A 23,985-nucleotide genomic window follows, 5' to 3' on the forward strand; every position below is an offset into this window, starting at 1 on the left:
TGAAACAGAGGGATACAGACAAACATACACTGTGATTTTCCACTAAATCACAAAATACCTCCCTCATCTAGCAAAGAATCAGAGAGAAACATACAGTGCAATGTGATACCTCCCTCATATTGCAGTGAGACAGAGGCACACATAAAAACAACTGTATTAGGTACACTGATCACTATTAATTCTTCCGATCCCATTTCTGACACCAAATTTTGTTCCCAGAGGGACTATTATATCGGAAGTATAGTGAGAGTCAGGAACACTATTACAGTTTAACAATCATTTATTTACAATATCATTGACAATAATTAAACTATACTTATCCACATTCCTTAAAGCAGTTATACAGGAGAATCAGAGTCCTAGGGAGCCTTCTGTCGCTACGTAGCGCCTAGGTCTTGTCAGTCAAAGGAACCCTATTGCCAACCTCAGGTCTCAATGGAGGCTGCCATCAGTCTGACGTGACCCTCCATTTAACCCAGAACCATACTTACCTACTTTTGAAAAAGCATTTCAGAGAGATTGTGAAAGTAACGCCTATCAGCGCGGACGTGTACTGCTACGTCTGAGAGGCGTGTCATGAAAATGACTTACATCCAAATGTAAATGAGCTCCAAAGTTAGTAAGATCTACTTGTTGACGAAAAGACACAGTTATTTTGCAGGATTTGTTTGTGTACTGTATTCTACAAGAGGTTCCATATACTGTAAGTGGCCATGAGAAACCTTACTTAAAATGCATGTAGCCATAGGGATCATTGTGTCTAATAACCAATGCAGGGAAATGGCACTGATGAGCCCATTTGAATGTATGTATCTCTGATTTCTTTTATTTCCCCAAGAATGTAATAGCTGCATAATGGGGGTCAGGTGCAATCAGGGAGATTGCTGGACTATTCAGGGAGTGAGGGAGATTGTTACTATTTCAGGGAGTCTCCTGCAGAATGAGGGAGGGTAGACAACTATGCCCAGAACTCTGAAAGGTGGTCAAGGGATCATATCTCCATAAACATGTAATTGGAGTCCCTGGTCACTTGTACAATATTGTGAAATCTATTGTATTGAATTCTAATGTAGGACAAATAGCACTTTACCTTTGCATAGTTTAGATGTCTAGGCCACTTGATCAAAGGTAAACATCTATTTGTTGACCACGACTAGACCTATTGTCTGGCCTATTATGTAAGCTAAAAAGGAGAACAATTTCTTGTTAACATACTATAAAGAACAAACAGCTTGTTCCTACAAAGATGGAAATTGAAAGTCTTACAACACAAACACAGTATATGGCTATGTGTACAAATTTTATACATATAATACAAATAATTAGCTGTAGGTCAGAAATCAATGCAGTTACACACCTCCTGCCTCAGTACCACCTCCTCTCTGCATATCAGATTCTGCCTCTCTACCACCTCCTCCTTGCTTACTACCTCCTCCCTGCATACCACCTCCTCCCACCATACTACCTCCTCCCTGCATGCCACCTCCTGCCTCCACACTGCCTCCTCCCTGCAAACCTCCTCCTCCCTGCATACTACCTCCTGCCTCTATACCACTTCCTGCCTTCATACAACCTCCTCCCGGCACACCACCTCCTCCCTCCATACCAACTATTCCCTACTCCCTGCATACCACCTCCTGCCTGCATAACAGCTCCTCCCTCCATATCACCTCCTCCCTGCATACCACCTCCTCCCTGCATACCAGTTCCTGCCTGCACCACACCTCCTCCTTGCACACCACCTCCTGCATTCATACCACCTAGTGCCTCCATACCACCTCCTGCCTCCATAGCACCTTCTGCCTCTATATCACCTCCTTCCTCCATACCACCTCCTCCCTCCATACCACCTCCTGCCTCCATACAACCTTCTCATCCCATACCACCTCCTGCCTCCATAACGCCTCCTCCCTGCATACTGCCTCCTGCCTCCATACCGCCTTCTCTCTGCATACCACCTCCTGCCTCCATGCCACCTCCGCCATGCATACCACCTCCTGTCTCCATACTTCCTTCTGCCTCCATACCACCTCCTCCCTGCATATCACCTCCGGCCTCCATGCTGCCTCCTCCCTGCATTCCACCTCCTCCCTACATACCACCTCTTCCCTGCATACATCCTTCTCCTTCCATACCACCTCCTCCCTGCATACCACCTCCTGCCTCCTTACTACCTCCTCCCTGCATACCACCTTCTGCCTCCATACCACCTCCTCCCTGCATACCACCTCCTGCCTCCATACCGCCTCCTCTATGTATACCACCTCCTTCCTGCATTCTCACAGGGACGTGCGGTGAGCTAAATAGCTCAGGAGGTACTGCTTAGCACCAGAGCCAGATTTACATGTAATATATGATCCTAAACGTACATCTGGGCATTATACACAGGTGCAGCATTATAAACTCATTGAAATTTGGTGAGTTTTGATAAGAGATGGCGGAAAAGTTAGCTGAGACACTGACTCACCTGCCATAGACTTTTTACTCCAGAATTTTGGCTATAAAAATGATTAGAATAATGCAAACAAGATATTTCAAACATATTCTTTGTATTTTTTATATACTTTATACAGTAAAAACTCTGGCACAAATATTAGTCCTTCCTCTATATCCCTGTATAACATCTCCTGCCCCCATACCACCTCCTGCCTATATACTGCCTCCTCCCTCCATACCAACTCCTCCCTGCACACCACCTCCCGCCTGCATACCACCTACCTCCTGCATAACACCTCCTTCCTGTATACCACCTCCTCTCTGCATACCGCCACCTCCCTGCATACCGCCTCCACCCTACATACCATCTCCTTCCTGCATACCACCTCCTGCCTCCATACCGCCTCCTCCTTGCTTACCACCTCCTCCATGCATACCACCTCCTGCCTCCACACCACCTCCACCTTGCATACCGCCTCCTCCATCCATACTGCCTCTTCCCTTTATACCACCTCCTGCCAGCAAATTACCACCTCCCTTCATACCACATCCTGCCTGCATACCACCTCCTGCCTGCATACCACCTCCTGCCTGCATAACACATCCTCCCTGCATACCACCTCTTGCCTCAATACCACCATCTCACTGCAAACCGCCTGCCTCCATATCGCCTCTTTCCTGCATACCTCCTCCTGCCTCCATACTACCTCCAGCCTCCACACCACCTCCTACTTCCATACTGCCACCTGCCTCCATACCGCCCTCTCCCTCTATACCACCCCCTCCATGCATTCCACCTAATACCTCCATACCACATCCTCCCTGCATAACACCTCCTGCCTCCATAACTCCTCCTCAATGCATATCACCTCATCCCTGCTTACAACCTCCTCACTGCATACAACCTCCTTCCTCAATACTACCTCCTCCCTGCATACCACCTCCTGCCTCCATACCGACTCCTCCCTACATACTGCTTCCTACCGCATAACACCTTCTCCTTGCATACCAACTTCTACCTGCATACCACCTCCTGCCTCCATACCCCTTCCTCCCTTCATACAACTTACTCCCTGCATACCAACTACTTCCTGCATACCACCTCCTGTCTCCATACTGCCTCCTCCTTGCTTACCACCTTCTCCGTGCATACCAACTCCTCCCACCATACCACTTCCTCCCTCCACACAACCTCCTCCCTGCATAACACCTCCTGATGCATACCACCTCCTGCCACCATACCGCCTCCTCCATGCATAATGCCTTCTACCTCCATATCACCTCCTCACTGCATACCACCTCATGCCTCCATACCACCTCCTCACTGCATACCACCTCCTGCCTCCAGACCACCTCACCCCTGCATACCAACTCCTGGCTCCATACTCCCTCCAACCTACATATCACCTTCTACCTGTTACCACGTACTGCCTCCATACCACCTACTGCCTCCATACTGCCTCCTCCCTCCATACCATCTCCTCCCTGCATACCATTTCCCACCTGCATACCACCTTCCGCCTGCATACCACCTACCACCTGTATACCACCTCCTCCCTGCATACCACCTCCTCACTGCATACTTCCTCCTGCCTCCATACCGCCTCCTCCTTGCTTACCACCTCCATGCTTACCACCTCCTCCCTGCATACTATCTCCTGCCTCCATACCACCTCCACCCTGCATAACGACTCCTCCATACATAATTCCTCTTCCCTTCATACCACCTCCTGCCCACAAATTACCTCCTCCCTTCATACCACCTCCTGCCTGCATATCACCTCCTGCCTGCATAACACCTCCTCCCTGCATACCACCTCCTGCCTCTATATCACCTTCTCCCTGCATACTCCCTGCTTCCATAACACCTCCTCCCTGCATAACACCTCTTGCCTCAATACCACCATCTCACTGCATACAACCACCTGCCTCCATAACGCCTCTTTCCTGCATACCTCCTCCGGCCTCCATACCATCTCCTGTCTCCATATCACCTCCTCCCTGCATACCATATCTTCCCTGCATTTCACCTCATGCCTCCATACCACCTCCTCCCAGCATACCACCTGCTACCCCTTACCACCTCCATACCTCCTCCTCCCTGCATAGCACCTCCTCCCTGCATATCACCTCCTGCCTCTATACCACCTCCTCCCTGCTGCTTACCACCTCCTCACTGCATACAACCTTCTCCCTCAATATTACCTCCTCCCTGCACACCACATCCTGCCTCCATACCGCCTCCTCCCTTCATACCACCTCCTGCCTCCATACCGCCTCATCCCTGCATAACACCTCCTCCTTGCTTACCAACTCCTACCTGCATACCACCTACTCCCTGCATTCCACCTCCTCCCTCCATACGACCTTCTCCCTGCATACCACCTACTCCCTGCATACCACCTCCTCCCTGCATATCACCTCCTGCCTCCTCCCTGCATTCCACCTCCTCCCTACATACCACCTCTTCCCTGCATACATCCTTCTCCTTCCATACCACCTCCTCCCTGCATACCACCTCCTGCCTCCTTACTACCTCCTTCCTCCATACCACCTCCTGCCTCCATACAACCTTCTCATCCCATACCACCTCCTGCCTCCATAACGCCTCCTCCCTGCATACTGCCTCCTGCCTCCATACCACCTTCTCTCTGCATACCACCTCCTGCCTCCATGCCACCTCCGCCATGCATACCACCTCCTGTCTCCATACTTCCTTCTGCCTCCATAACACCTCCTCCCTGCATATCACCTCCTGCCTCCATACTGCCTCCTCCCTGCATTCCACCTCCTCCCTACATACCACCTCTTCCCTGCATACATCCATCTCCTTCCATACCACCTCCTCCCTGCAAACCACCTCCTGCCTCCTTACAACCTCCTCCCTGCATACCACCTCCTGCCTCCATACCACCTCCTCCCTGCATATCACCTCCTGCCTCCATACTGCCTCCTCCCTGCATTCCACCTCCTTCCTACATACCACCTCTTCCCTGCATACATCCTTCTCCTTCCATACCACCTCCTCCCTGCATACCACCTCCTGCCTCCTTACTACCTCCTCCCTGCATACCACCTCCTGCCTCCATACCACCTCCTCCCTGCATACCTCCTCCTGCCTCCATACCGCCTCCTCTATGTATACCACCTCCTTCCTGCATACCGTCTCCCAGGGATGTGCGGTGAGCTAAATAGCTCAGGAGGCACTGCTTAGCACCAGAGCCAGATTTACATGTAATATATGATCCTAAACGTACATCTGGGCATTAAACACAGGTGCAGCATTATAAACTCCTTGAAATTCGGTGAGTTTTGATAAGAGATGTGCGGAAAAGTTAGGTGAGACACTGACTCACCTGCCATAGACTTTTTACTCAAGAATTTTGGCTATAAAAATGATTAGAATAATGCAAACAAGATATTTCAAACATATTCTTTGTATTTTTTATATACTTTATACAGTAAAAACTCTGGCACTAATGTTAGTCCTTCCTCCATATCCCTGCATAACACACCCTGCCTCCATACCACCTCCTGCCTATATACTGCCTCCTCCCTCCATACCAACTCCTTCCTGCACACCACCTCCCGCCTGCATACCACCTACCTCTTACATAACACCTCCTTCCTGCATACCACCTCCTTCCTGCATGCCACCTCCTCCCTGCATACCGCCACCTCCCTGCATACCGCCTCCACCCTACATACCATCTCCTTCCTGCATACCACCTCCTGCCTCCATACTGCCTCCTCCTTGCTTACAACCTCCTCCATGCATACAACCTCCTGCCTCCACATCACCTCCACCTTGCATACCGCCTCCTCCATCCATACTGCCTCTTCCCTTTATACCACCTCCTGCCAGCAAATTACCACCTCCCTTCATACCACATGCCAGCTGCATACCACCTCCTGCCTGCATAACACATCCTCCCTGCATACCACCTCTTGCCTCAATACCACCATCTCACTGCATACCGCCTGTCTCCATACCGCCTCTTTCCTGCATACCTCCTCCTGCCTCCATACTACCTCCAGCCTTCACACCACCTCCTACTTCCATACCGCCTCCTGCCTCCATACCGCCCTTTCCCTCTATACCACCCCCTCCATGCATTACACCTACCTCCATACCACATCCTCCCTGCATTACATCCTTCTGCCTCCATAACTCCTCCTCGATGCATATCACCTCATCCCTGCTTACAACCTCCTCACTGCATACAACCTCCTTCCTCAATACTACCTCCTCCCTGCATACCACCTCCTGCCTCCATACCGCCTCCTCCCTACATACTGCTTCCTACCGCATAACACCTTCTCCTTGCATACCAACTTCTACCTGCATACCACCTCCTGCCTCCATACCACCTCCTCCCTCCATACAACCTACTCCCTGCATACCAACTACTTCCTGCATACCACCTCCTGTCTCCATACTGCCTCCTCCTTGTTTACCACCTTCTCCGTGCATACCAACTCCTCCCACCATACCACTTCCTCCCTCCATACAACCTCCTCCCTGCATAACACCTCCTGATGCATACCACCTCCTGCCACCATACCGCCTTCTCCATGCATAATGCCTTCTACCTCCATATCACCTCCTCCATGCATACCACCTCCTGCCTCCATACCACCTCCTCACTGCATACCACCTCCTGCCTCCAGACCACCTCAACCCTGCATACCAACTCCTGCCTTCATACTCCCTCCAACCTGCATACCACCTTCTACCTGTTACCACCTCCTGCTTCCATACCACCTACTGCCTCTACACTGCCTCCTCCCTCCATACCATCTCCTCCCTGCATACCATTTCCTGCCTGCATACCACCTTCCGCCTGCATACCACCTACCCCCTGCATACCACCTCCTCCCTGCATACCACCTCCTCACTGCATACCACCTCCTCACTGCATACTACCTCCTGCCTCCATACCACCTCCTCACTGCATACAACCTTCTCCCTCAATATTACCTCCACCCTTCACACCACATCCTGCCTCCATACCGCCTCCTCCCTTCATACCACCTCTTGCCTCCATACCTCCTCCTCCCTGCATACCATTTCCCGCCTGCATACCACCTTCCGCCTGCATACCACCTACCCCCTGCATACCACCTCCTCCCTGCATACCACCTCCTCACTGCATACCACCTCCTCACTGCATACTACCTCCTGCCTCCATACCGCCTCCTCCTTGCTTACCACCTCCATGCTTACCACCTCCTCCCTGCATACTATCTCCTGCCTCCATACCACCTCCACCCTGCATAATGACTCCTCCATACATAATTCCTCTTCCCTTCATACCACCTCCTGCCCACAAATTACCTCCTCCCTTCATACCACCTCCTGCCTGCATATCACCTCCTGCCTGCATAACACCTCCTCCCTGCATACCACCTCCTGCCTCTATATCACCTTCTCCCTGCATACTCCCTGCTTCCATAACACCTCCTCCCTGCATAACACCTCTTGCCTCAATACCACCATCTCACTGCATACAACCACCTGCCTCCATAACGCCTCTTTCCTGCATACCTCCTCCGGCCTCCATACCATCTCCTGTCTCCATATCACCTCCTCCCTGCATACCATATCTTCCCTGCATTTCACCTCATGCCTCCATACCACCTCCTCCCAGCATACCACCTGCTACCCCTTACCACCTCCATACCTCCTCCTCCCTGCATAGCACCTCCTCCCTGCATATCACCTCCTGCCTCTATACCACCTCCTCCCTGCTGCTTACCACCTCCTCACTGCATACAACCTTCTCCCTCAATATTACCTCCTCCCTGCACACCACATCCTGCCTCCATACCGCCTCCTCCCTTCATACCACCTCCTGCCTCCATACCGCCTCATCCCTGCATAACACCTCCTCCTTGCTTACCAACTCCTACCTGCATACCACCTACTCCCTGCATTCCACCTCCTCCCTCCATACGACCTTCTCCCTGCATACCACCTACTCCCTGCATACCACCTCCTCCCTGCATATCACCTCCTGCCTCCTCCCTGCATTCCACCTCCTCCCTACATACCACCTCTTCCCTGCATACATCCTTCTCCTTCCATACCACCTCCTCCCTGCATACCACCTCCTGCCTCCTTACTACCTCCTTCCTCCATACCACCTCCTGCCTCCATACAACCTTCTCATCCCATACCACCTCCTGCCTCCATAACGCCTCCTCCCTGCATACTGCCTCCTGCCTCCATACCACCTTCTCTCTGCATACCACCTCCTGCCTCCATGCCACCTCCGCCATGCATACCACCTCCTGTCTCCATACTTCCTTCTGCCTCCATACCACCTCCTCCCTGCATATCACCTCCTGCCTCCATACTGCCTCCTCCCTGCATTCCACCTCCTCCCTACATACCACCTCTTCCCTGCATACATCCATCTCCTTCCATACCACCTCCTCCCTGCAAACCACCTCCTGCCTCCTTACTACCTCCTCCCTGCATACCACCTCCTGCCTCCATACCACCTCCTCCCTGCATATCACCTCCTGCCTCCATACTGCCTCCTCCCTGCATTCCACCTCCTTCCTACATACCACCTCTTCCCTGCATACATCCTTCTCCTTCCATACCACCTCCTCCCTGCATACCACCTCCTGCCTCCTTACTACCTCCTCCCTGCATACCACCTCCTGCCTCCATACCACCTCCTCCCTGCATACCTCCTCCTGCCTCCATACCGCCTCCTCTATGTATACCACCTCCTTCCTGCATACCGTCTCCCAGGGATGTGCGGTGAGCTAAATAGCTCAGGAGGCACTGCTTAGCACCAGAGCCAGATTTACATGTAATATATGATCCTAAACGTACATCTGGGCATTAAACACAGGTGCAGCATTATAAACTCCTTGAAATTCGGTGAGTTTTGATAAGAGATGTGCGGAAAAGTTAGGTGAGACACTGACTCACCTGCCATAGACTTTTTACTCAAGAATTTTGGCTATAAAAATGATTAGAATAATGCAAACAAGATATTTCAAACATATTCTTTGTATTTTTTATATACTTTATACAGTAAAAACTCTGGCACTAATGTTAGTCCTTCCTCCATATCCCTGCATAACACACCCTGCCTCCATACCACCTCCTGCCTATATACTGCCTCCTCCCTCCATACCAACTCCTTCCTGCACACCACCTCCCGCCTGCATACCACCTACCTCTTACATAACACCTCCTTCCTGCATACCACCTCCTTCCTGCATGCCACCTCCTCCCTGCATACCGCCACCTCCCTGCATACCGCCTCCACCCTACATACCATCTCCTTCCTGCATACCACCTCCTGCCTCCATACTGCCTCCTCCTTGCTTACAACCTCCTCCATGCATACAACCTCCTGCCTCCACATCACCTCCACCTTGCATACCGCCTCCTCCATCCATACTGCCTCTTCCCTTTATACCACCTCCTGCCAGCAAATTACCACCTCCCTTCATACCACATGCCAGCTGCATACCACCTCCTGCCTGCATAACACATCCTCCCTGCATACCACCTCTTGCCTCAATACCACCATCTCACTGCATACCGCCTGTCTCCATACCGCCTCTTTCCTGCATACCTCCTCCTGCCTCCATACTACCTCCAGCCTTCACACCACCTCCTACTTCCATACCGCCTCCTGCCTCCATACCGCCCTTTCCCTCTATACCACCCCCTCCATGCATTACACCTACCTCCATACCACATCCTCCCTGCATTACATCCTTCTGCCTCCATAACTCCTCCTCGATGCATATCACCTCATCCCTGCTTACAACCTCCTCACTGCATACAACCTCCTTCCTCAATACTACCTCCTCCCTGCATACCACCTCCTGCCTCCATACCGCCTCCTCCCTACATACTGCTTCCTACCGCATAACACCTTCTCCTTGCATACCAACTTCTACCTGCATACCACCTCCTGCCTCCATACCACCTCCTCCCTCCATACAACCTACTCCCTGCATACCAACTACTTCCTGCATACCACCTCCTGTCTCCATACTGCCTCCTCCTTGTTTACCACCTTCTCCGTGCATACCAACTCCTCCCACCATACCACTTCCTCCCTCCATACAACCTCCTCCCTGCATAACACCTCCTGATGCATACCACCTCCTGCCACCATACCGCCTTCTCCATGCATAATGCCTTCTACCTCCATATCACCTCCTCCATGCATACCACCTCCTGCCTCCATACCACCTCCTCACTGCATACCACCTCCTGCCTCCAGACCACCTCAACCCTGCATACCAACTCCTGCCTTCATACTCCCTCCAACCTGCATACCACCTTCTACCTGTTACCACCTCCTGCTTCCATACCACCTACTGCCTCTACACTGCCTCCTCCCTCCATACCATCTCCTCCCTGCATACCATTTCCTGCCTGCATACCACCTTCCGCCTGCATACCACCTACCCCCTGCATACCACCTCCTCCCTGCATACCACCTCCTCACTGCATACCACCTCCTCACTGCATACTACCTCCTGCCTCCATACCACCTCCTCACTGCATACAACCTTCTCCCTCAATATTACCTCCACCCTTCACACCACATCCTGCCTCCATACCGCCTCCTCCCTTCATACCACCTCTTGCCTCCATACCTCCTCCTCCCTGCATACCATTTCCCGCCTGCATACCACCTTCCGCCTGCATACCACCTACCCCCTGCATACCACCTCCTCCCTGCATACCACCTCCTCACTGCATACCACCTCCTCACTGCATACTACCTCCTGCCTCCATACCACCTCCTCCTTGCTTACCACCTCCATGCTTACCACCTCCTGCCTGCATACTATCTCCTGCCTCCATACCACCTCCACCCTGCATAACGACTCCTCCATAGATAATTCCTCTTCCCTTCATACCACCTCCTGCCCACAAATTACCTCCTCCCTTCATACCTCCTCCAGCCTGCATATCACCTCCTGCCTGCATAACACCTCCTCCCTGCATACCACCTCCTGCCTCTATATCACCTTCTCCCTGCATACTCCCTGCTTCCATAACACCTCCTCCCTGCCTAACACCTCTTGCCTCAATACCACCATCTCACTGCATACCTCCTCCTGCCTCCATACTACCTCCAGCCTCCATACCATCTCCTGTCTACATATCACCTCCTCCCTGCATACCATATCTTCCCTGCATTTCACCTCATGCCTCCATACCACCTCCTCCCAGCATACCACCTGCTACCCCTTACCATCTCCTGCCTCCATACCTCCTCCTCCCTGCATATCACCTCCTGCCTCTATACCACCTCCTCCCTGCTGCTTACCACCTCCTCACTGCATACAACCTTCTCCCTCAATATTACCTCCTCCCTGCACACCACATCCTGCCTCCATACCGTCTCCTCCCTGCATACCACTTCCTCCTTGCATATCGCCTCCTCCATGCATATCGCCTCCTGCCTCCATACCGCCTCCTGCCTCCATACCACCTCCTGTCTCCATACCACCTCCTGTCTCCATACCACCTCTTCACTCCCTATTCCCTGCCTACCATATCATATCAAATTGGAGCCCAGTCGAACTGGATATCAATATGCTCTTACTATTATAGATCATTACTCCAAGTTTACTGTAGCCCTTCCAGTGCGTGATCTATCAGCAAAAACCACTGCAGTGCTGCTTTGGAGGGCCTTTGTTCGTCCATACGGATACCCGGAGAACATATTAACCGATCAGGGTCCCGCTTTTGAATCACTCCTGTTTCAAGAACTCTGTACATTATACGGGTGTAAGAAACTGAGAACTACTGCATATCATCCCCAATGTAATGGGTTATGTGAAAGAATGAATCAGTCTCTAATTAGCCTGTTAAGATCTATTCCATCACCTGAGCGTCAGGAATGGCCGACACTACTGTCGTCTTCCTATATAACAACACAGAACATAGCTCTACAGGATATACTCCATTTTATTTACTGTTTGGTCGGGAGAGCAAGTTGCCTGCAGATTTGAGATTGGATGTACCTCAAGAAGTCGCCCAAGAAATCATTCCTCGTACAAATTGGGTAAAAGAAAATCAGCAACGCTTAAAGGCTGCGCAGACAATTGTTAACCAGAGAATGGATCAAGTACGAGAGCGACAGGCCAAATATTATAATGAGAATGCTTTAGCTGAGCCCCTGAATATAGGAGATTGAGTCCTGAAGAAAAACAATCATCGGCACAGCAAGTTAGAGAGTTATTGGGAAACTACACCGTACCGAATAACAGGGATTCCGCGACCCGAGATTGCAGTATATCAGATAACTAAAGATGATGGACATTATTCGTTAGTGGTGCATCGGAACCAGTGAAAAAAATGTATAACTACAACCCCTAGCAGGGAGAAGAATGGAGATCTAAAGGCAGAGAGAGGGAGCCCAGCCCCCGTAGTTCTACCCAACGGTTCTTGGAATGATATGATGAAGCTGTTCTGGCCTGTGCTAGCCCCTGCTTATCCTGGCATTGTTCCTATTACAAGGAAAATATTATCTGCTGACACTAAAAAAAAAATAGTGACCCTGTGCATGATCTTGATCTGGGTTTCCCATTGTCCAATGAAGTAGCAGATAATGAAGATAATAGAAATGTTAACGAACCCAGCTCTATACTGAGAAGGTCGGAAAGAAGAACACAAGGCATTCTACCTTCTAGGTACAGATGCTAAATGCTGTCATATTTATATATTTCTGATATTGTGTGATCTTTGACTCAATTAGTTATGTTTTAAGGAATATTTAAAAAAAATTATTTAGTATGTTGTGAATAAGTGAAAGTTATGCGTGAGGACACGCATAGTTAAAGCCGGGATGTATGTAACACCCTGTGCCAGTACAGTGATGATAGGTAGTTATCTACTATATATATGTTAACTCGGTAGTAGCCATTAAGGTGCAGTTACTAGGATTTATTTATTAAAATGCCACTTAGTGGTAAAAGTTGTTAAAATAGATCATACCCTCATAGAGGGCAAAGATTTTCGTAAAAAAAGAATATCACCCTCATGGAGGGTAAATAGTTTGGGCGAAACAGTTAATAGCCCAAAAGGCCGATGGGCTCGTGGTTTCAGGACTTGTCTACTGGCCGGATTATAGGGGTGTTATGTGCCACTAAAAGAATGGGAGCCAGCGCGTGAGGAGAGCGGGACTGATCCGGGAACCTGGAGGAAGGTTTTAAGAGAGAGGAGCGGTGGACCGTTGGAGTAGTCTGAGGTGAGCGGTTGAAGACGGAGGACGGTGCTGCCGGGGTGCTACGTCAAGCGGCCAGAGAGAGAGACTACCGCGGCCGGCGGCTTACCTGATCCTTGTCTCCGGTGACATCCCCGCAGCTCCGGGGAACTTGGAGAGACATATCACTACCCAAGATAGTGGGCGGCTACAGAGTACAGCAAGATCCATCCCCGCTGACACCCTCGGGCGACATCAGAGAACGGCCAAACCGACCTGATTGGAGCAGAACAGGCTCCGTAACAGTGAGTGACAATACCCACAAAGTAAAGGGGCGGTAGGCGGTCCCAGTAGCCCATATATGGTGAGGGCAGACCCGCATACAGTCTGAAACAGTAAGGGTCTCACATCAAAGGGAAACTAGCGCAGCACTTCCTTAAAGACTGTGTAGCTGAGCTGCGGCCTCACACTGAAGGGGATAGATAAAGGAATATACTTAGTGAAGTGTTTATCAACCCTGTGAGATAAATAAAAACAAGAGTAAATATTTTATTGCAATTCTATATAACATCCTGGTCTATAGTGCATCATTTAATCTCCTCTCTCTATGAAGATCAAGACAACTAAAGGCCCATACACATTAGACGATGTCGCTCTGTGAGCGACATCGTCTAACGTTTCCCCTTCCCGGGCCGGACGGTCGGCGGCCGCCTGTACGAACTGAGCGATATGACCGCTCATATCGCTCAGTGACGTCACGCCCCCGCCAGCCCTGCATGAAGGTCGTGGACGACAGTCCACATCCTTCATGCATGCCCTACCGACAGCGACGATCGTTGCCGACCCGCGGGGCCGCACATCGATCTTCGCTGGCGGCATACACACTTAACGATAAAATAAGCGACGTCGCTCATTATATTGTTGTGTGTATGGACCTTAAGACTCAAAGATACAGTTTCATAAAGGAAATTTATTAAAGTACATTCGCACGAATAATAATATCCGGTGACGGAGGTTTACACTAGTATCACCCTCTCCCTGTCACCCTCTACTGTCACTCTCTCCCTGGCATCACCCTCTCCCTGTCATCCTCTACTGTCACCTACTGCTGTCACTCTCTCTCTGGCATCACCCTCTACTGTCACCCACTGCTGTCACTCTCTCCCTGCCATCACCCTCTTCCAGTCACGTACTGCTGTCACCATCTTCCTGGCGTCAAACTCTCTATGTCACCCACATCTGGCACTGACTGCTTTCACCTTCCCTGTCAGCAGCCCCCTGACATCACCCTCACCCTGCCGTCACTGACTGCTGTCACCTTCTCCCTGTCACCCACTTCCTGTCACCAGCTCCCTGGCGTCACCCTCTCACTATCACCCTCTCCATGGCATCACCCACTGCCTCTCCCTGGCATTTCTCAGTCACCCTCTCCCTGATGTCACCCACTGCTGTCACCCTCTCCCTATCACCCACTGCCTTTCTCCATCACCCTTTACCTGTCACCCTCTCCCTGTCACCCACTGCATCTCACCTGCATCACTGTCTCCCCATCACCATCTCTATCCTGTCACCCTCTGCCTTTCCAAGGTATCACCCTCTCCTCATCATATGACCACACACCTTGTTGTGAGTCCTCACCCTCATTGCGAGACAACACTCACTTTTCTGGGAGCACGTGTACCTTCGGCGCAGGCATCGACTTGGGGGCAGTAGCGGGCATCGGCGGGACATGGTGGACATTATGGCTACAGTGCCTCACCAGCCACTGACCTCATCACACGCCACTGCTCCTCCCTGCATACCACCTCATGCCTCCATACGGCCTCCTCCCTGCATACCACCTCCTCCCTGAATACCACTTCTTCCCTGCACAAGAACTCCTCCTTGCATACCACCTCCTTCATACCACTTTCCCCCTGCATATCTCCTCCTGCCTCCATACCACCTACCCCCTGCATACCACCTCCTGCCTCCATACCACCTCCTCCCTGCATACCACCTACTGCCTAAATATCACTTCCCCCTGCATACTTCCTCCTGCCTCCAAACCACCTCCTCCCTGTATACCATCTCCTGCCTTCATACCACCTCCCCCTGCATAAGACCTCCTGCCTCCATACCACCTCCTTCCTGCATACCACCTCACTCCTGCATACCACATCCTACCTCCATACCAACAATCCCCTGCATACCAACTCCTACCTGCTTACCACCTCCTGACTCAATATCACCTCCTGCCTCCTAACTGCCTCTTCCCTCCATACCACCTCCTCCCTGCATACCACCTCCCACCTGCATACCACCTACCCCCTGCATACAACTTCCTTCCTGCATACCACCTCCTCTCTGCATACCACCTCCTCACTGTATACCACCTCCCACCTGCATACCACCTCCTACCTCCATACCGTCTCCTCCTTGCTTACTACCTCCCTCCTGCATACCACCTCCTGCCTGCATATTACCTCCGCCCTTCATACCACCTCATGCCTGCATACCACCTCCCCCTGCATATCCTGTGCTTCCATACCACCTCGTTCTTGCATACCACCTCCTCCCTCCATACCACCTCCTCCGTCCATACCTCCTGCCTCCATGCTACCTCCTGCCTCCATACCACCTCCTACCTCCATACTGCCTCCTGCCTCCATAGCACCTCCTACCTCCATACAATCTCCTCCCTGCATTACACCTCCTTCCTCCATACCACCTTCTCCCTGCATATCACCTACTCCCTGCTTATCACCTCCTTCCTGCATACCACCATCTCCCTCCATACTACCACCTCCCTGCATACCACCTCCTGCCTCCATACCGCATCCTCCCTGTTTACCACTTCCTCCCTGCATATCGCCTCCTCCCTGCAAACCGCCTCCTGCCTCCATCCCACCTCCTCCCTCCATACCACCTATTCCCTACATACCACCTCCTCCCTGCATACCACCTCCTCCCTGCATAACACATACTCCTTGCATAACACATCCTGCCTGCATACCACCTCCTGCCTCCATACCACCTAATGTCTCCATACCACCTCCTGACTTTATTTCACCTACTGACTCCATACCACGTCCTCCCTCCATACCTCCTCCTGCCTCCATACTACCTCCTTCCTCCATACTGCCTCCTGCCTCCAAAACACCTCATGCCCCTATACTGCTTTCTACCTCCATACCGCCTCCTCCCTGCATACCGCCTCTTCCCTGCATACCACCTCCTGCCTCCATACAACTTCCTCCCTGCATACCACTTCCTCCCTGCATACCACCTTCTGCCTCCATACTGCCACCTGCCTTTATACCACCTCCAGTCTGCATACCACCTGCTCCCTGCATACTACCTCCTGCCTGCATGCCGCCTCCATACCACCTCCTGCCTACATACCACCTCCCGCCTCCCTCCATACCACTTCTTCTGTACATACCACCTCCTCCATCCATACCACCTACATTCTGCATACCACCTACTCCCTGCATACCACCTCCTACCTCCATATCACCTCCTCACTCCATACAACTTCCTCCATGCATACCACCTCCTGCCTCCATACTGCCTCCTCCCTGCATACCACCTCCTGCCTCAATACCACTAACCCCTGCATACCACCTCCTGCCTCCATACCACTTTCCCCTGCATATCACCTCCTGCCTCCACACCACCTCCTCCCTGCATACCACCTCCTCCATCCATACCACCTACATCCTGCATACCACCTACTCCCTGCATATCACTTCCTGCCTCCATACCACCTACCCCCTGCATACCACCTACTGCCTCCATACCACCTCCCCCCTGCATACAACCTCCTGCCTCAATATTACTTCCCTCCTGCATTCCACCTCCTGCCTCCATACCACCACCCCCCTGCATACAACCTCCTGCCTCAATATTACTTCCCTCCTGCATTCCACCTCCTGCCTTCATACCACCTTCCCCCTGCTAAGACCTCCTTCATCCATGCCACCTCCTCCCTGCAAACCAACTCCCTCCTGCATACCATATCCTACCTCCATACCACCACTCCCCTGCATACCAACTCCTACCTGCTTACCACCTCCTCCTTGCATACCACCTTCCACCTGCATACCACCTCACGCCTGCATATCACCTACCCCCTGCATACCACCAACCCCCTGCATACCACCTCCTTCCTCCATTCAACCTCCTTTCTGCCTACCACCTCCTCCCTGCATAACACCTCTTCCCTGCATACCACCTCCTGCATTCATACCACCTCCTCCCTGCATACCAACTCCTGCATCCATACCGCCTCCGCCCTGCATACCACCTCCTGCATCCATGATGCCTCCTCCATGCATACCACCTCCTCCCTGCATACCGCCTCCTCCCTGTATACCACCTCCTCCCTGCATACCACTTCATCCCTGCATACCACCTCCTGCCTCCATGCCACCTCCTGCCTGCATACCACGTACTCCCTGCATACCACCTCCTGCCTCCATACAACCTCCTCCCTGCATACAACCTCCTCCCTGCATTCCACCTCCTACCTACATACCACCTCTTCCCTGCATACCAGCTCTTGCCTCCATACCGCCTCCTTCCTTCATACCACCTCCTGTCTCCATGCCACCTACCCCCTGCTTACCACCTCCTGCCTCCATACCACCTATCCCCTGCATACCACCTCCTGCCTCTATATCACCTCCCCATGCATATCACCACCTGACTACATACCACCTATCCCCTGCATACCACCTCCTGCCTTCATACCACCTTCCCCCTGCATAAGACCTCCTTCCTCCATGCCACCTCTTCCCTGCATACCAACTCCCTCCTGCATACCATATCCTACCTCCATACCACCACTCCCTTGCATACCAACTCCTACCTGCTTACCACCTCCTCCTTGCATACCACCTTCCACCTGCATACCACCTCCCGCCTGCATATCACCTACCCCCTGCATACCACCAACCCCCTGCATACCACCTCCTTCCTCCATTCAACCTCCTTTCTGCCTACCACCTCCTGTCTCCATGCCACCTACCCCCTGCTTACCACCTCCTGCCTCCATACCACCTATCCCCTGCATACCACCTCCTGCCTCCATACCACCTCACTCCTGCATACCACCTACTGCCTCCATACCACCTCCTGCCACCATACCACCTCCTGTCTTCATACCACCTCCACCCTGCAGCATAACACCTCCTGCCTCCATACGACCTCCTAACTGCATATCACCTCCCTCCTGCATAACACATCCTACCTTCACACCACCACTTACCTGCATACCACCTCCTACCTGCTTACCACCTCCTGCCTCCTAATTGCCTCTTCCCTCCATACCCCCTCCTCCCTGCATACCACCACCCGCCTGCATATCACCTACCCCTTGCATACCAACTCCTTCCTGCATACCACCTCCTCCCTCCATACAACCTCCTTTCTGCCTGCCACCTCCTGCCTACATACCACCTCCTCCTTGCTTACCACCTCCTCTCTGCATACCGCCTCCTCACTGCATACCACCTCCTTCCTGCATACCAACTCCTGCCTCTATACCACTTTCTCCCTGCATACCACCTCCTGCCTCCATACTACCTCCTCCCTGCATACCACCTCCTGCTTCCATACCATCTCCTCCCTGTATACCACCTCCTCCCTGCATAATGCCTTCTGCCTCCATACCACCTACTCCCTGCATACCACCTCCCTCCTGTATACTACATCGTACCTCCATACCCTCACTCCCTTGCTTATCACCTCCAACCTGGTACCACCTCCTGCCTCCATACCACCTCTTGCCCCCATAATGCCATCTCCCTCCATACTATCTCCTCCCTGCATTCCACCTCCCGCCTGAATACCACTTCCCACCTGCATACCACTTATCCTCTGCATACCAACTCCTTCCTGCATACCACCTCCATCCTGCATACCACCTCCTGCCTGCATACCACCGCCTCCCTGCATACCGCTCTCCTCCCTGCATACTGCCTCCTCCCTGCATACCGTCTCATTCCTGCATACTGCTTCCTCATTGCATACCACCTCCTGCCTGCATACTACCTCATGCCTCCATACCGCCTCCTCCTTGCTTACCACCTACTCCCTGCATACCACCTCCTGCCTCCACACCACCTCCTCCCTGCATACCGTCTCCTCCCTGCATTTTGCCTCCTCACTGCATACCACCTACACCCGGCATAACACCTACTCCCTGCATACCACCGCCTCCCTCCATACAACCTCCTCCCTGCATAACACCTACTCCCTGCATGCCACCTCCTAACTCCATACCACCTCCACCCTGCATAGAACCTTATCCCTCGATACAACCTCCTCCATGCATACCAGCTCCTGCCTACATACCGCCTCCTCCCTGCCCTGCACACCACCTCCTTTCTCCATACCACCTCCACCCTGCATATGACCTAGTGCCTCCATACCACCTACCCCCTGCATACCACCTCCTGCCTCCATACCACTTCCACCCTGCATATCACATCCTGCCTCCATACCACCTACCTTGCATTACCACCTCCTCCCTGCATACCATCATCCCTGCATACCACCTCTTGCCTCCATACCACCTCCTGCCTGCATACCACCTCCTCCCTCCATACCATCTACCCCCTACATACCACCTCCTGCCTCAATATCACATTCCCCACACATACTTCCTCCTTCCTACATACCACCTCCTTCCTGCATACCACCTCCTCCCTGCATACTACCTCCCCCCTGCATACCACCTCCTGCCTCCAAACCACCTCCTCCCTGCATACCACCTTTTCCCTGCATACCACCTCCTGCATCCATACCACCTCCTCCCTGAATACCACTTCCTCCCTGCATACCACTTCTTCCCTGCATACCACCTCCTGCCTCCATACCGCCTCCTCCCTGCATACTACCTCCTCCCTGCATACCACTTCTTCCCTGCATACCACCTCCTGCCTCCATACCACATCCTGCCTCCATACCACCTCTTCCCTCCATACCACCTCCTCCCTCCATACCAATTACAACCTGCATACCACCTCCTCCCTGCATACAACCTCCTCCCTGCATACCACCTCCTCCCTACATACCACCTCCTGCCTCCATACCACCTCCTCCCTACATACCACCTCCTGCCTCCATACCGCCTCCTCCCTGCATACCACCTCCTGTCTCCATACCACCTACCCACTGCTTACCACTTCCTGCCACCATACCACCTAACCCCTGCATACCACCTCCGTCCTCCATATCACCTCACCCTGCATACCACCTCTATCCTGCATACCACTTCCTGCCTGCATACCACCGCCTCCCTGCATACCGATCTCCTCCCTGCATACTGTCTCATTACTGCATACTGCTTCCGCATTGCATACCACCTCCTGCCTGCATACTACCTCATGCCTCCATACCGCCTCCTCCTTGCTTACCACCTCCTCCCTGCATACCACCTCCTGCCTCCATACCACCTCCGCCCTCCATACCACCTCCGCCCTCCATACCGTCTCCTCACTGCATACCACCTACACCCGGCATAACACCTACTCCCTGCATACCACCTCCTAACTCCATACCACCTCCTCCCTGCATACAACCTTCTCCCTCCATAGAACCTCCTCCATGCATACCAGCTCCTGCCTACATACCACCTCCTTTATCCATACCACCTCCACCCTGCTTATGACCTAGTGCCTCCATACCACCACCCGCCTGCATACCACCTACCCCTTGCATACCAATTCCTTCCTGCATACCACCTCCTCCCTGCATACCACCTCCTCCCTCCATACAACCTCCTTTCTGCCTGCCACCTCCTGCCTACATACCACCTCCTCCTTGCTTACCACTTCCTCCCTGCATACGGCCTCCTCACTGCATACTGCCTCCTCCCTGCATACCACCTCCTGCCTCCATACCACCTCCTCCTTGCATACCACCTCCAGCTTCCATACCGTCTCCTCCCTGTATACCACCTCCTCCCTGCATAATGCCCTCTGCCTTCTTCTGCCTCCATACCACCTCCTCCCTGCATACCACCTCCTGCATCCATACCACCTCCTCCCTGAATACCACTTCCTCCCTGCATACCACTTCTTCCCTGCATACCACCTCCTGCCTCCATACCGCCTCCTCCCTGCATACTACCTCCTCCCTGTATACCACTTCCTGCCTGCATACCACCTCCTGCCTCCATACCACCTCTTCCCTCCATACCACCTCCTCCCTCCATACCATCTACAACCTACATACAACCTCCTCCATGCATACCACATCCAGCCTACATACCACCTCCTCCCTACATACCACCTCCTGCCTCCATACTGCCTCCTCCCTGCATACCACCTCCTGTCTCCATACCACCTACCCCCTGCTTACCACCTCCTGCCACCATACCACCTGCCCCCTGCATACCACCTCTGTCCTCCATGTCCCCTCCCCCTGCATACCACCTCCATACTGCATACCACCTCCTGCCTGCATATCACCTCCCCTCTGCATAACACCTCCTGCCTTCATACCACCATTCCCCTGCTTACCACCTCCTGTCTCCATACCACCTCCTGCCTCCTAACTGCCTCTTCCCTCCATGCCACCTCCTCCCTGCATACCACCACCCGCCTGCATACCACCTACCCCTTGCATACCAACTCCTTCCTGCATACCACCTAATCCCTCCATACAACCTCCCTGCATACCACCTCCTGCCTGCATACCACCTCCTCCCTGAATACCACTTCCTCCCTGCATACCACTTCTTCCCTGCATACCACCTCCTGCCTCCATACCGCCTCCTCCCTGCATACTACCTCCTCCCTGTATACCACTTCCTGCCTGCATACCACCTCCTGCCTCCATACCACCTCTTCCCTCCATACCACCTCCTCCCTCCATACCATCTACAACCTACATACAACCTCCTCCATGCATACCACATCCAGCCTACATACCACCTTCTCCCTACATACCACCTCCTGCCTCCATACTGCCTCCTCCCTGCATACCACCTCCTGTCTCCATACCACCTACCCCCTGCTTACCACCTCCTGCCACCATACCACCTACCCCCTGCATACCACCTCTGTCCTCCATGTCCCCTCCCCCTGCATACCACCTCCATACTGCATACCACCTCCTGCCTGCATATCACCTCCCCTCTGCATAACACCTCCTGCCTTCATACCACCATTCCCCTGCTTACCACCTCCTGTCTCCATACCACCTCCTGCCTCCTAACTGCCTCTTCCCTCCATGCCACCTCCTCCCTGCATACCACCACCCGCCTGCATACCACCTACCCCTTGCATACCAACTCCTTCCTGCATACCACCTAATCCCTCCATACAACCTCCCTGCATACCACCTCCTGCCTGCATACCACCTCCAACCTGCATACCACCTTCTACCTGTTACCACCTCCTGCTTCCATACCACCTCCTGCCTCTACACTGAATACCACTTCCTCCCTGCATACCACTTCTTCCCTGCATACCACCTCCTGCCTCCATACCGCCTCCTCCCTGCATACTACCTCCTCCCTGTATACCACTTCCTGCCTGCATACCACCTCCTGCCTCCATACCACCTCTTCCCTCCATACCACCTCCTCCCTCCATACCATCTACAACCTACATACAACCTCCTCCATGCATACCACATCCAGCCTACATACCACCTCCTCCCTACATACCACCTCCTGCCTCCATACTGCCTCCTCCCTGCATACCACCTCCTGTCTCCATACCACCTACCCCCTGCTTACCACCTCCTGCCACCATACCACCTACCCCCTGCATACCACCTCTGTCCTCCATGTCCCCTCCCCCTGCATACCACCTCCATACTGCATACCACCTCCTGCCTGCATATCACCTCCCCTCTGCATAACACCTCCTGCCTTCATACCACCATTCCCCTGCTTACCACCTCCTGTCTCCATACCACCTCCTGCCTCCTAACTGCCTCTTCCCTCCATGCCACCTCCTCCCTGCATACCACCACCCGCCTGCATACCACCTACCCCTTGCATACCACCTAATCCCTCCATACAACCTCCTTTCTGCCTGCCACCTCCTGCCTACATACCACCTCCTCCTTGCTTACCACCTCCTCCCTGCATACGGCCTCCTCACTGCATACTACCTCCTCCCTGCATACCACCTCCTGCCTCCATACCACCTCCTCCCTGCATACCACCTCCAGCTTCCATACAGTCTCCTCCCTGTATACCACCTCCTCCCTGCATAATGCCTTCTGCCTCCTTCTGCCTCCATACCACCTACTCCCTGCATACCACCTCCCTCCTGTATACCACATCCTATAGAAAGACTATACGGACTTAGGCAAGAAACTTAAGGCAAGGACATCTAAGATA

This window comes from Pseudophryne corroboree, chromosome 11 (assembly GCF_028390025.1).
Source record: "Pseudophryne corroboree isolate aPseCor3 chromosome 11, aPseCor3.hap2, whole genome shotgun sequence".
NCBI classification, from domain to species: domain Eukaryota; kingdom Metazoa; phylum Chordata; class Amphibia; order Anura; family Myobatrachidae; genus Pseudophryne; species Pseudophryne corroboree.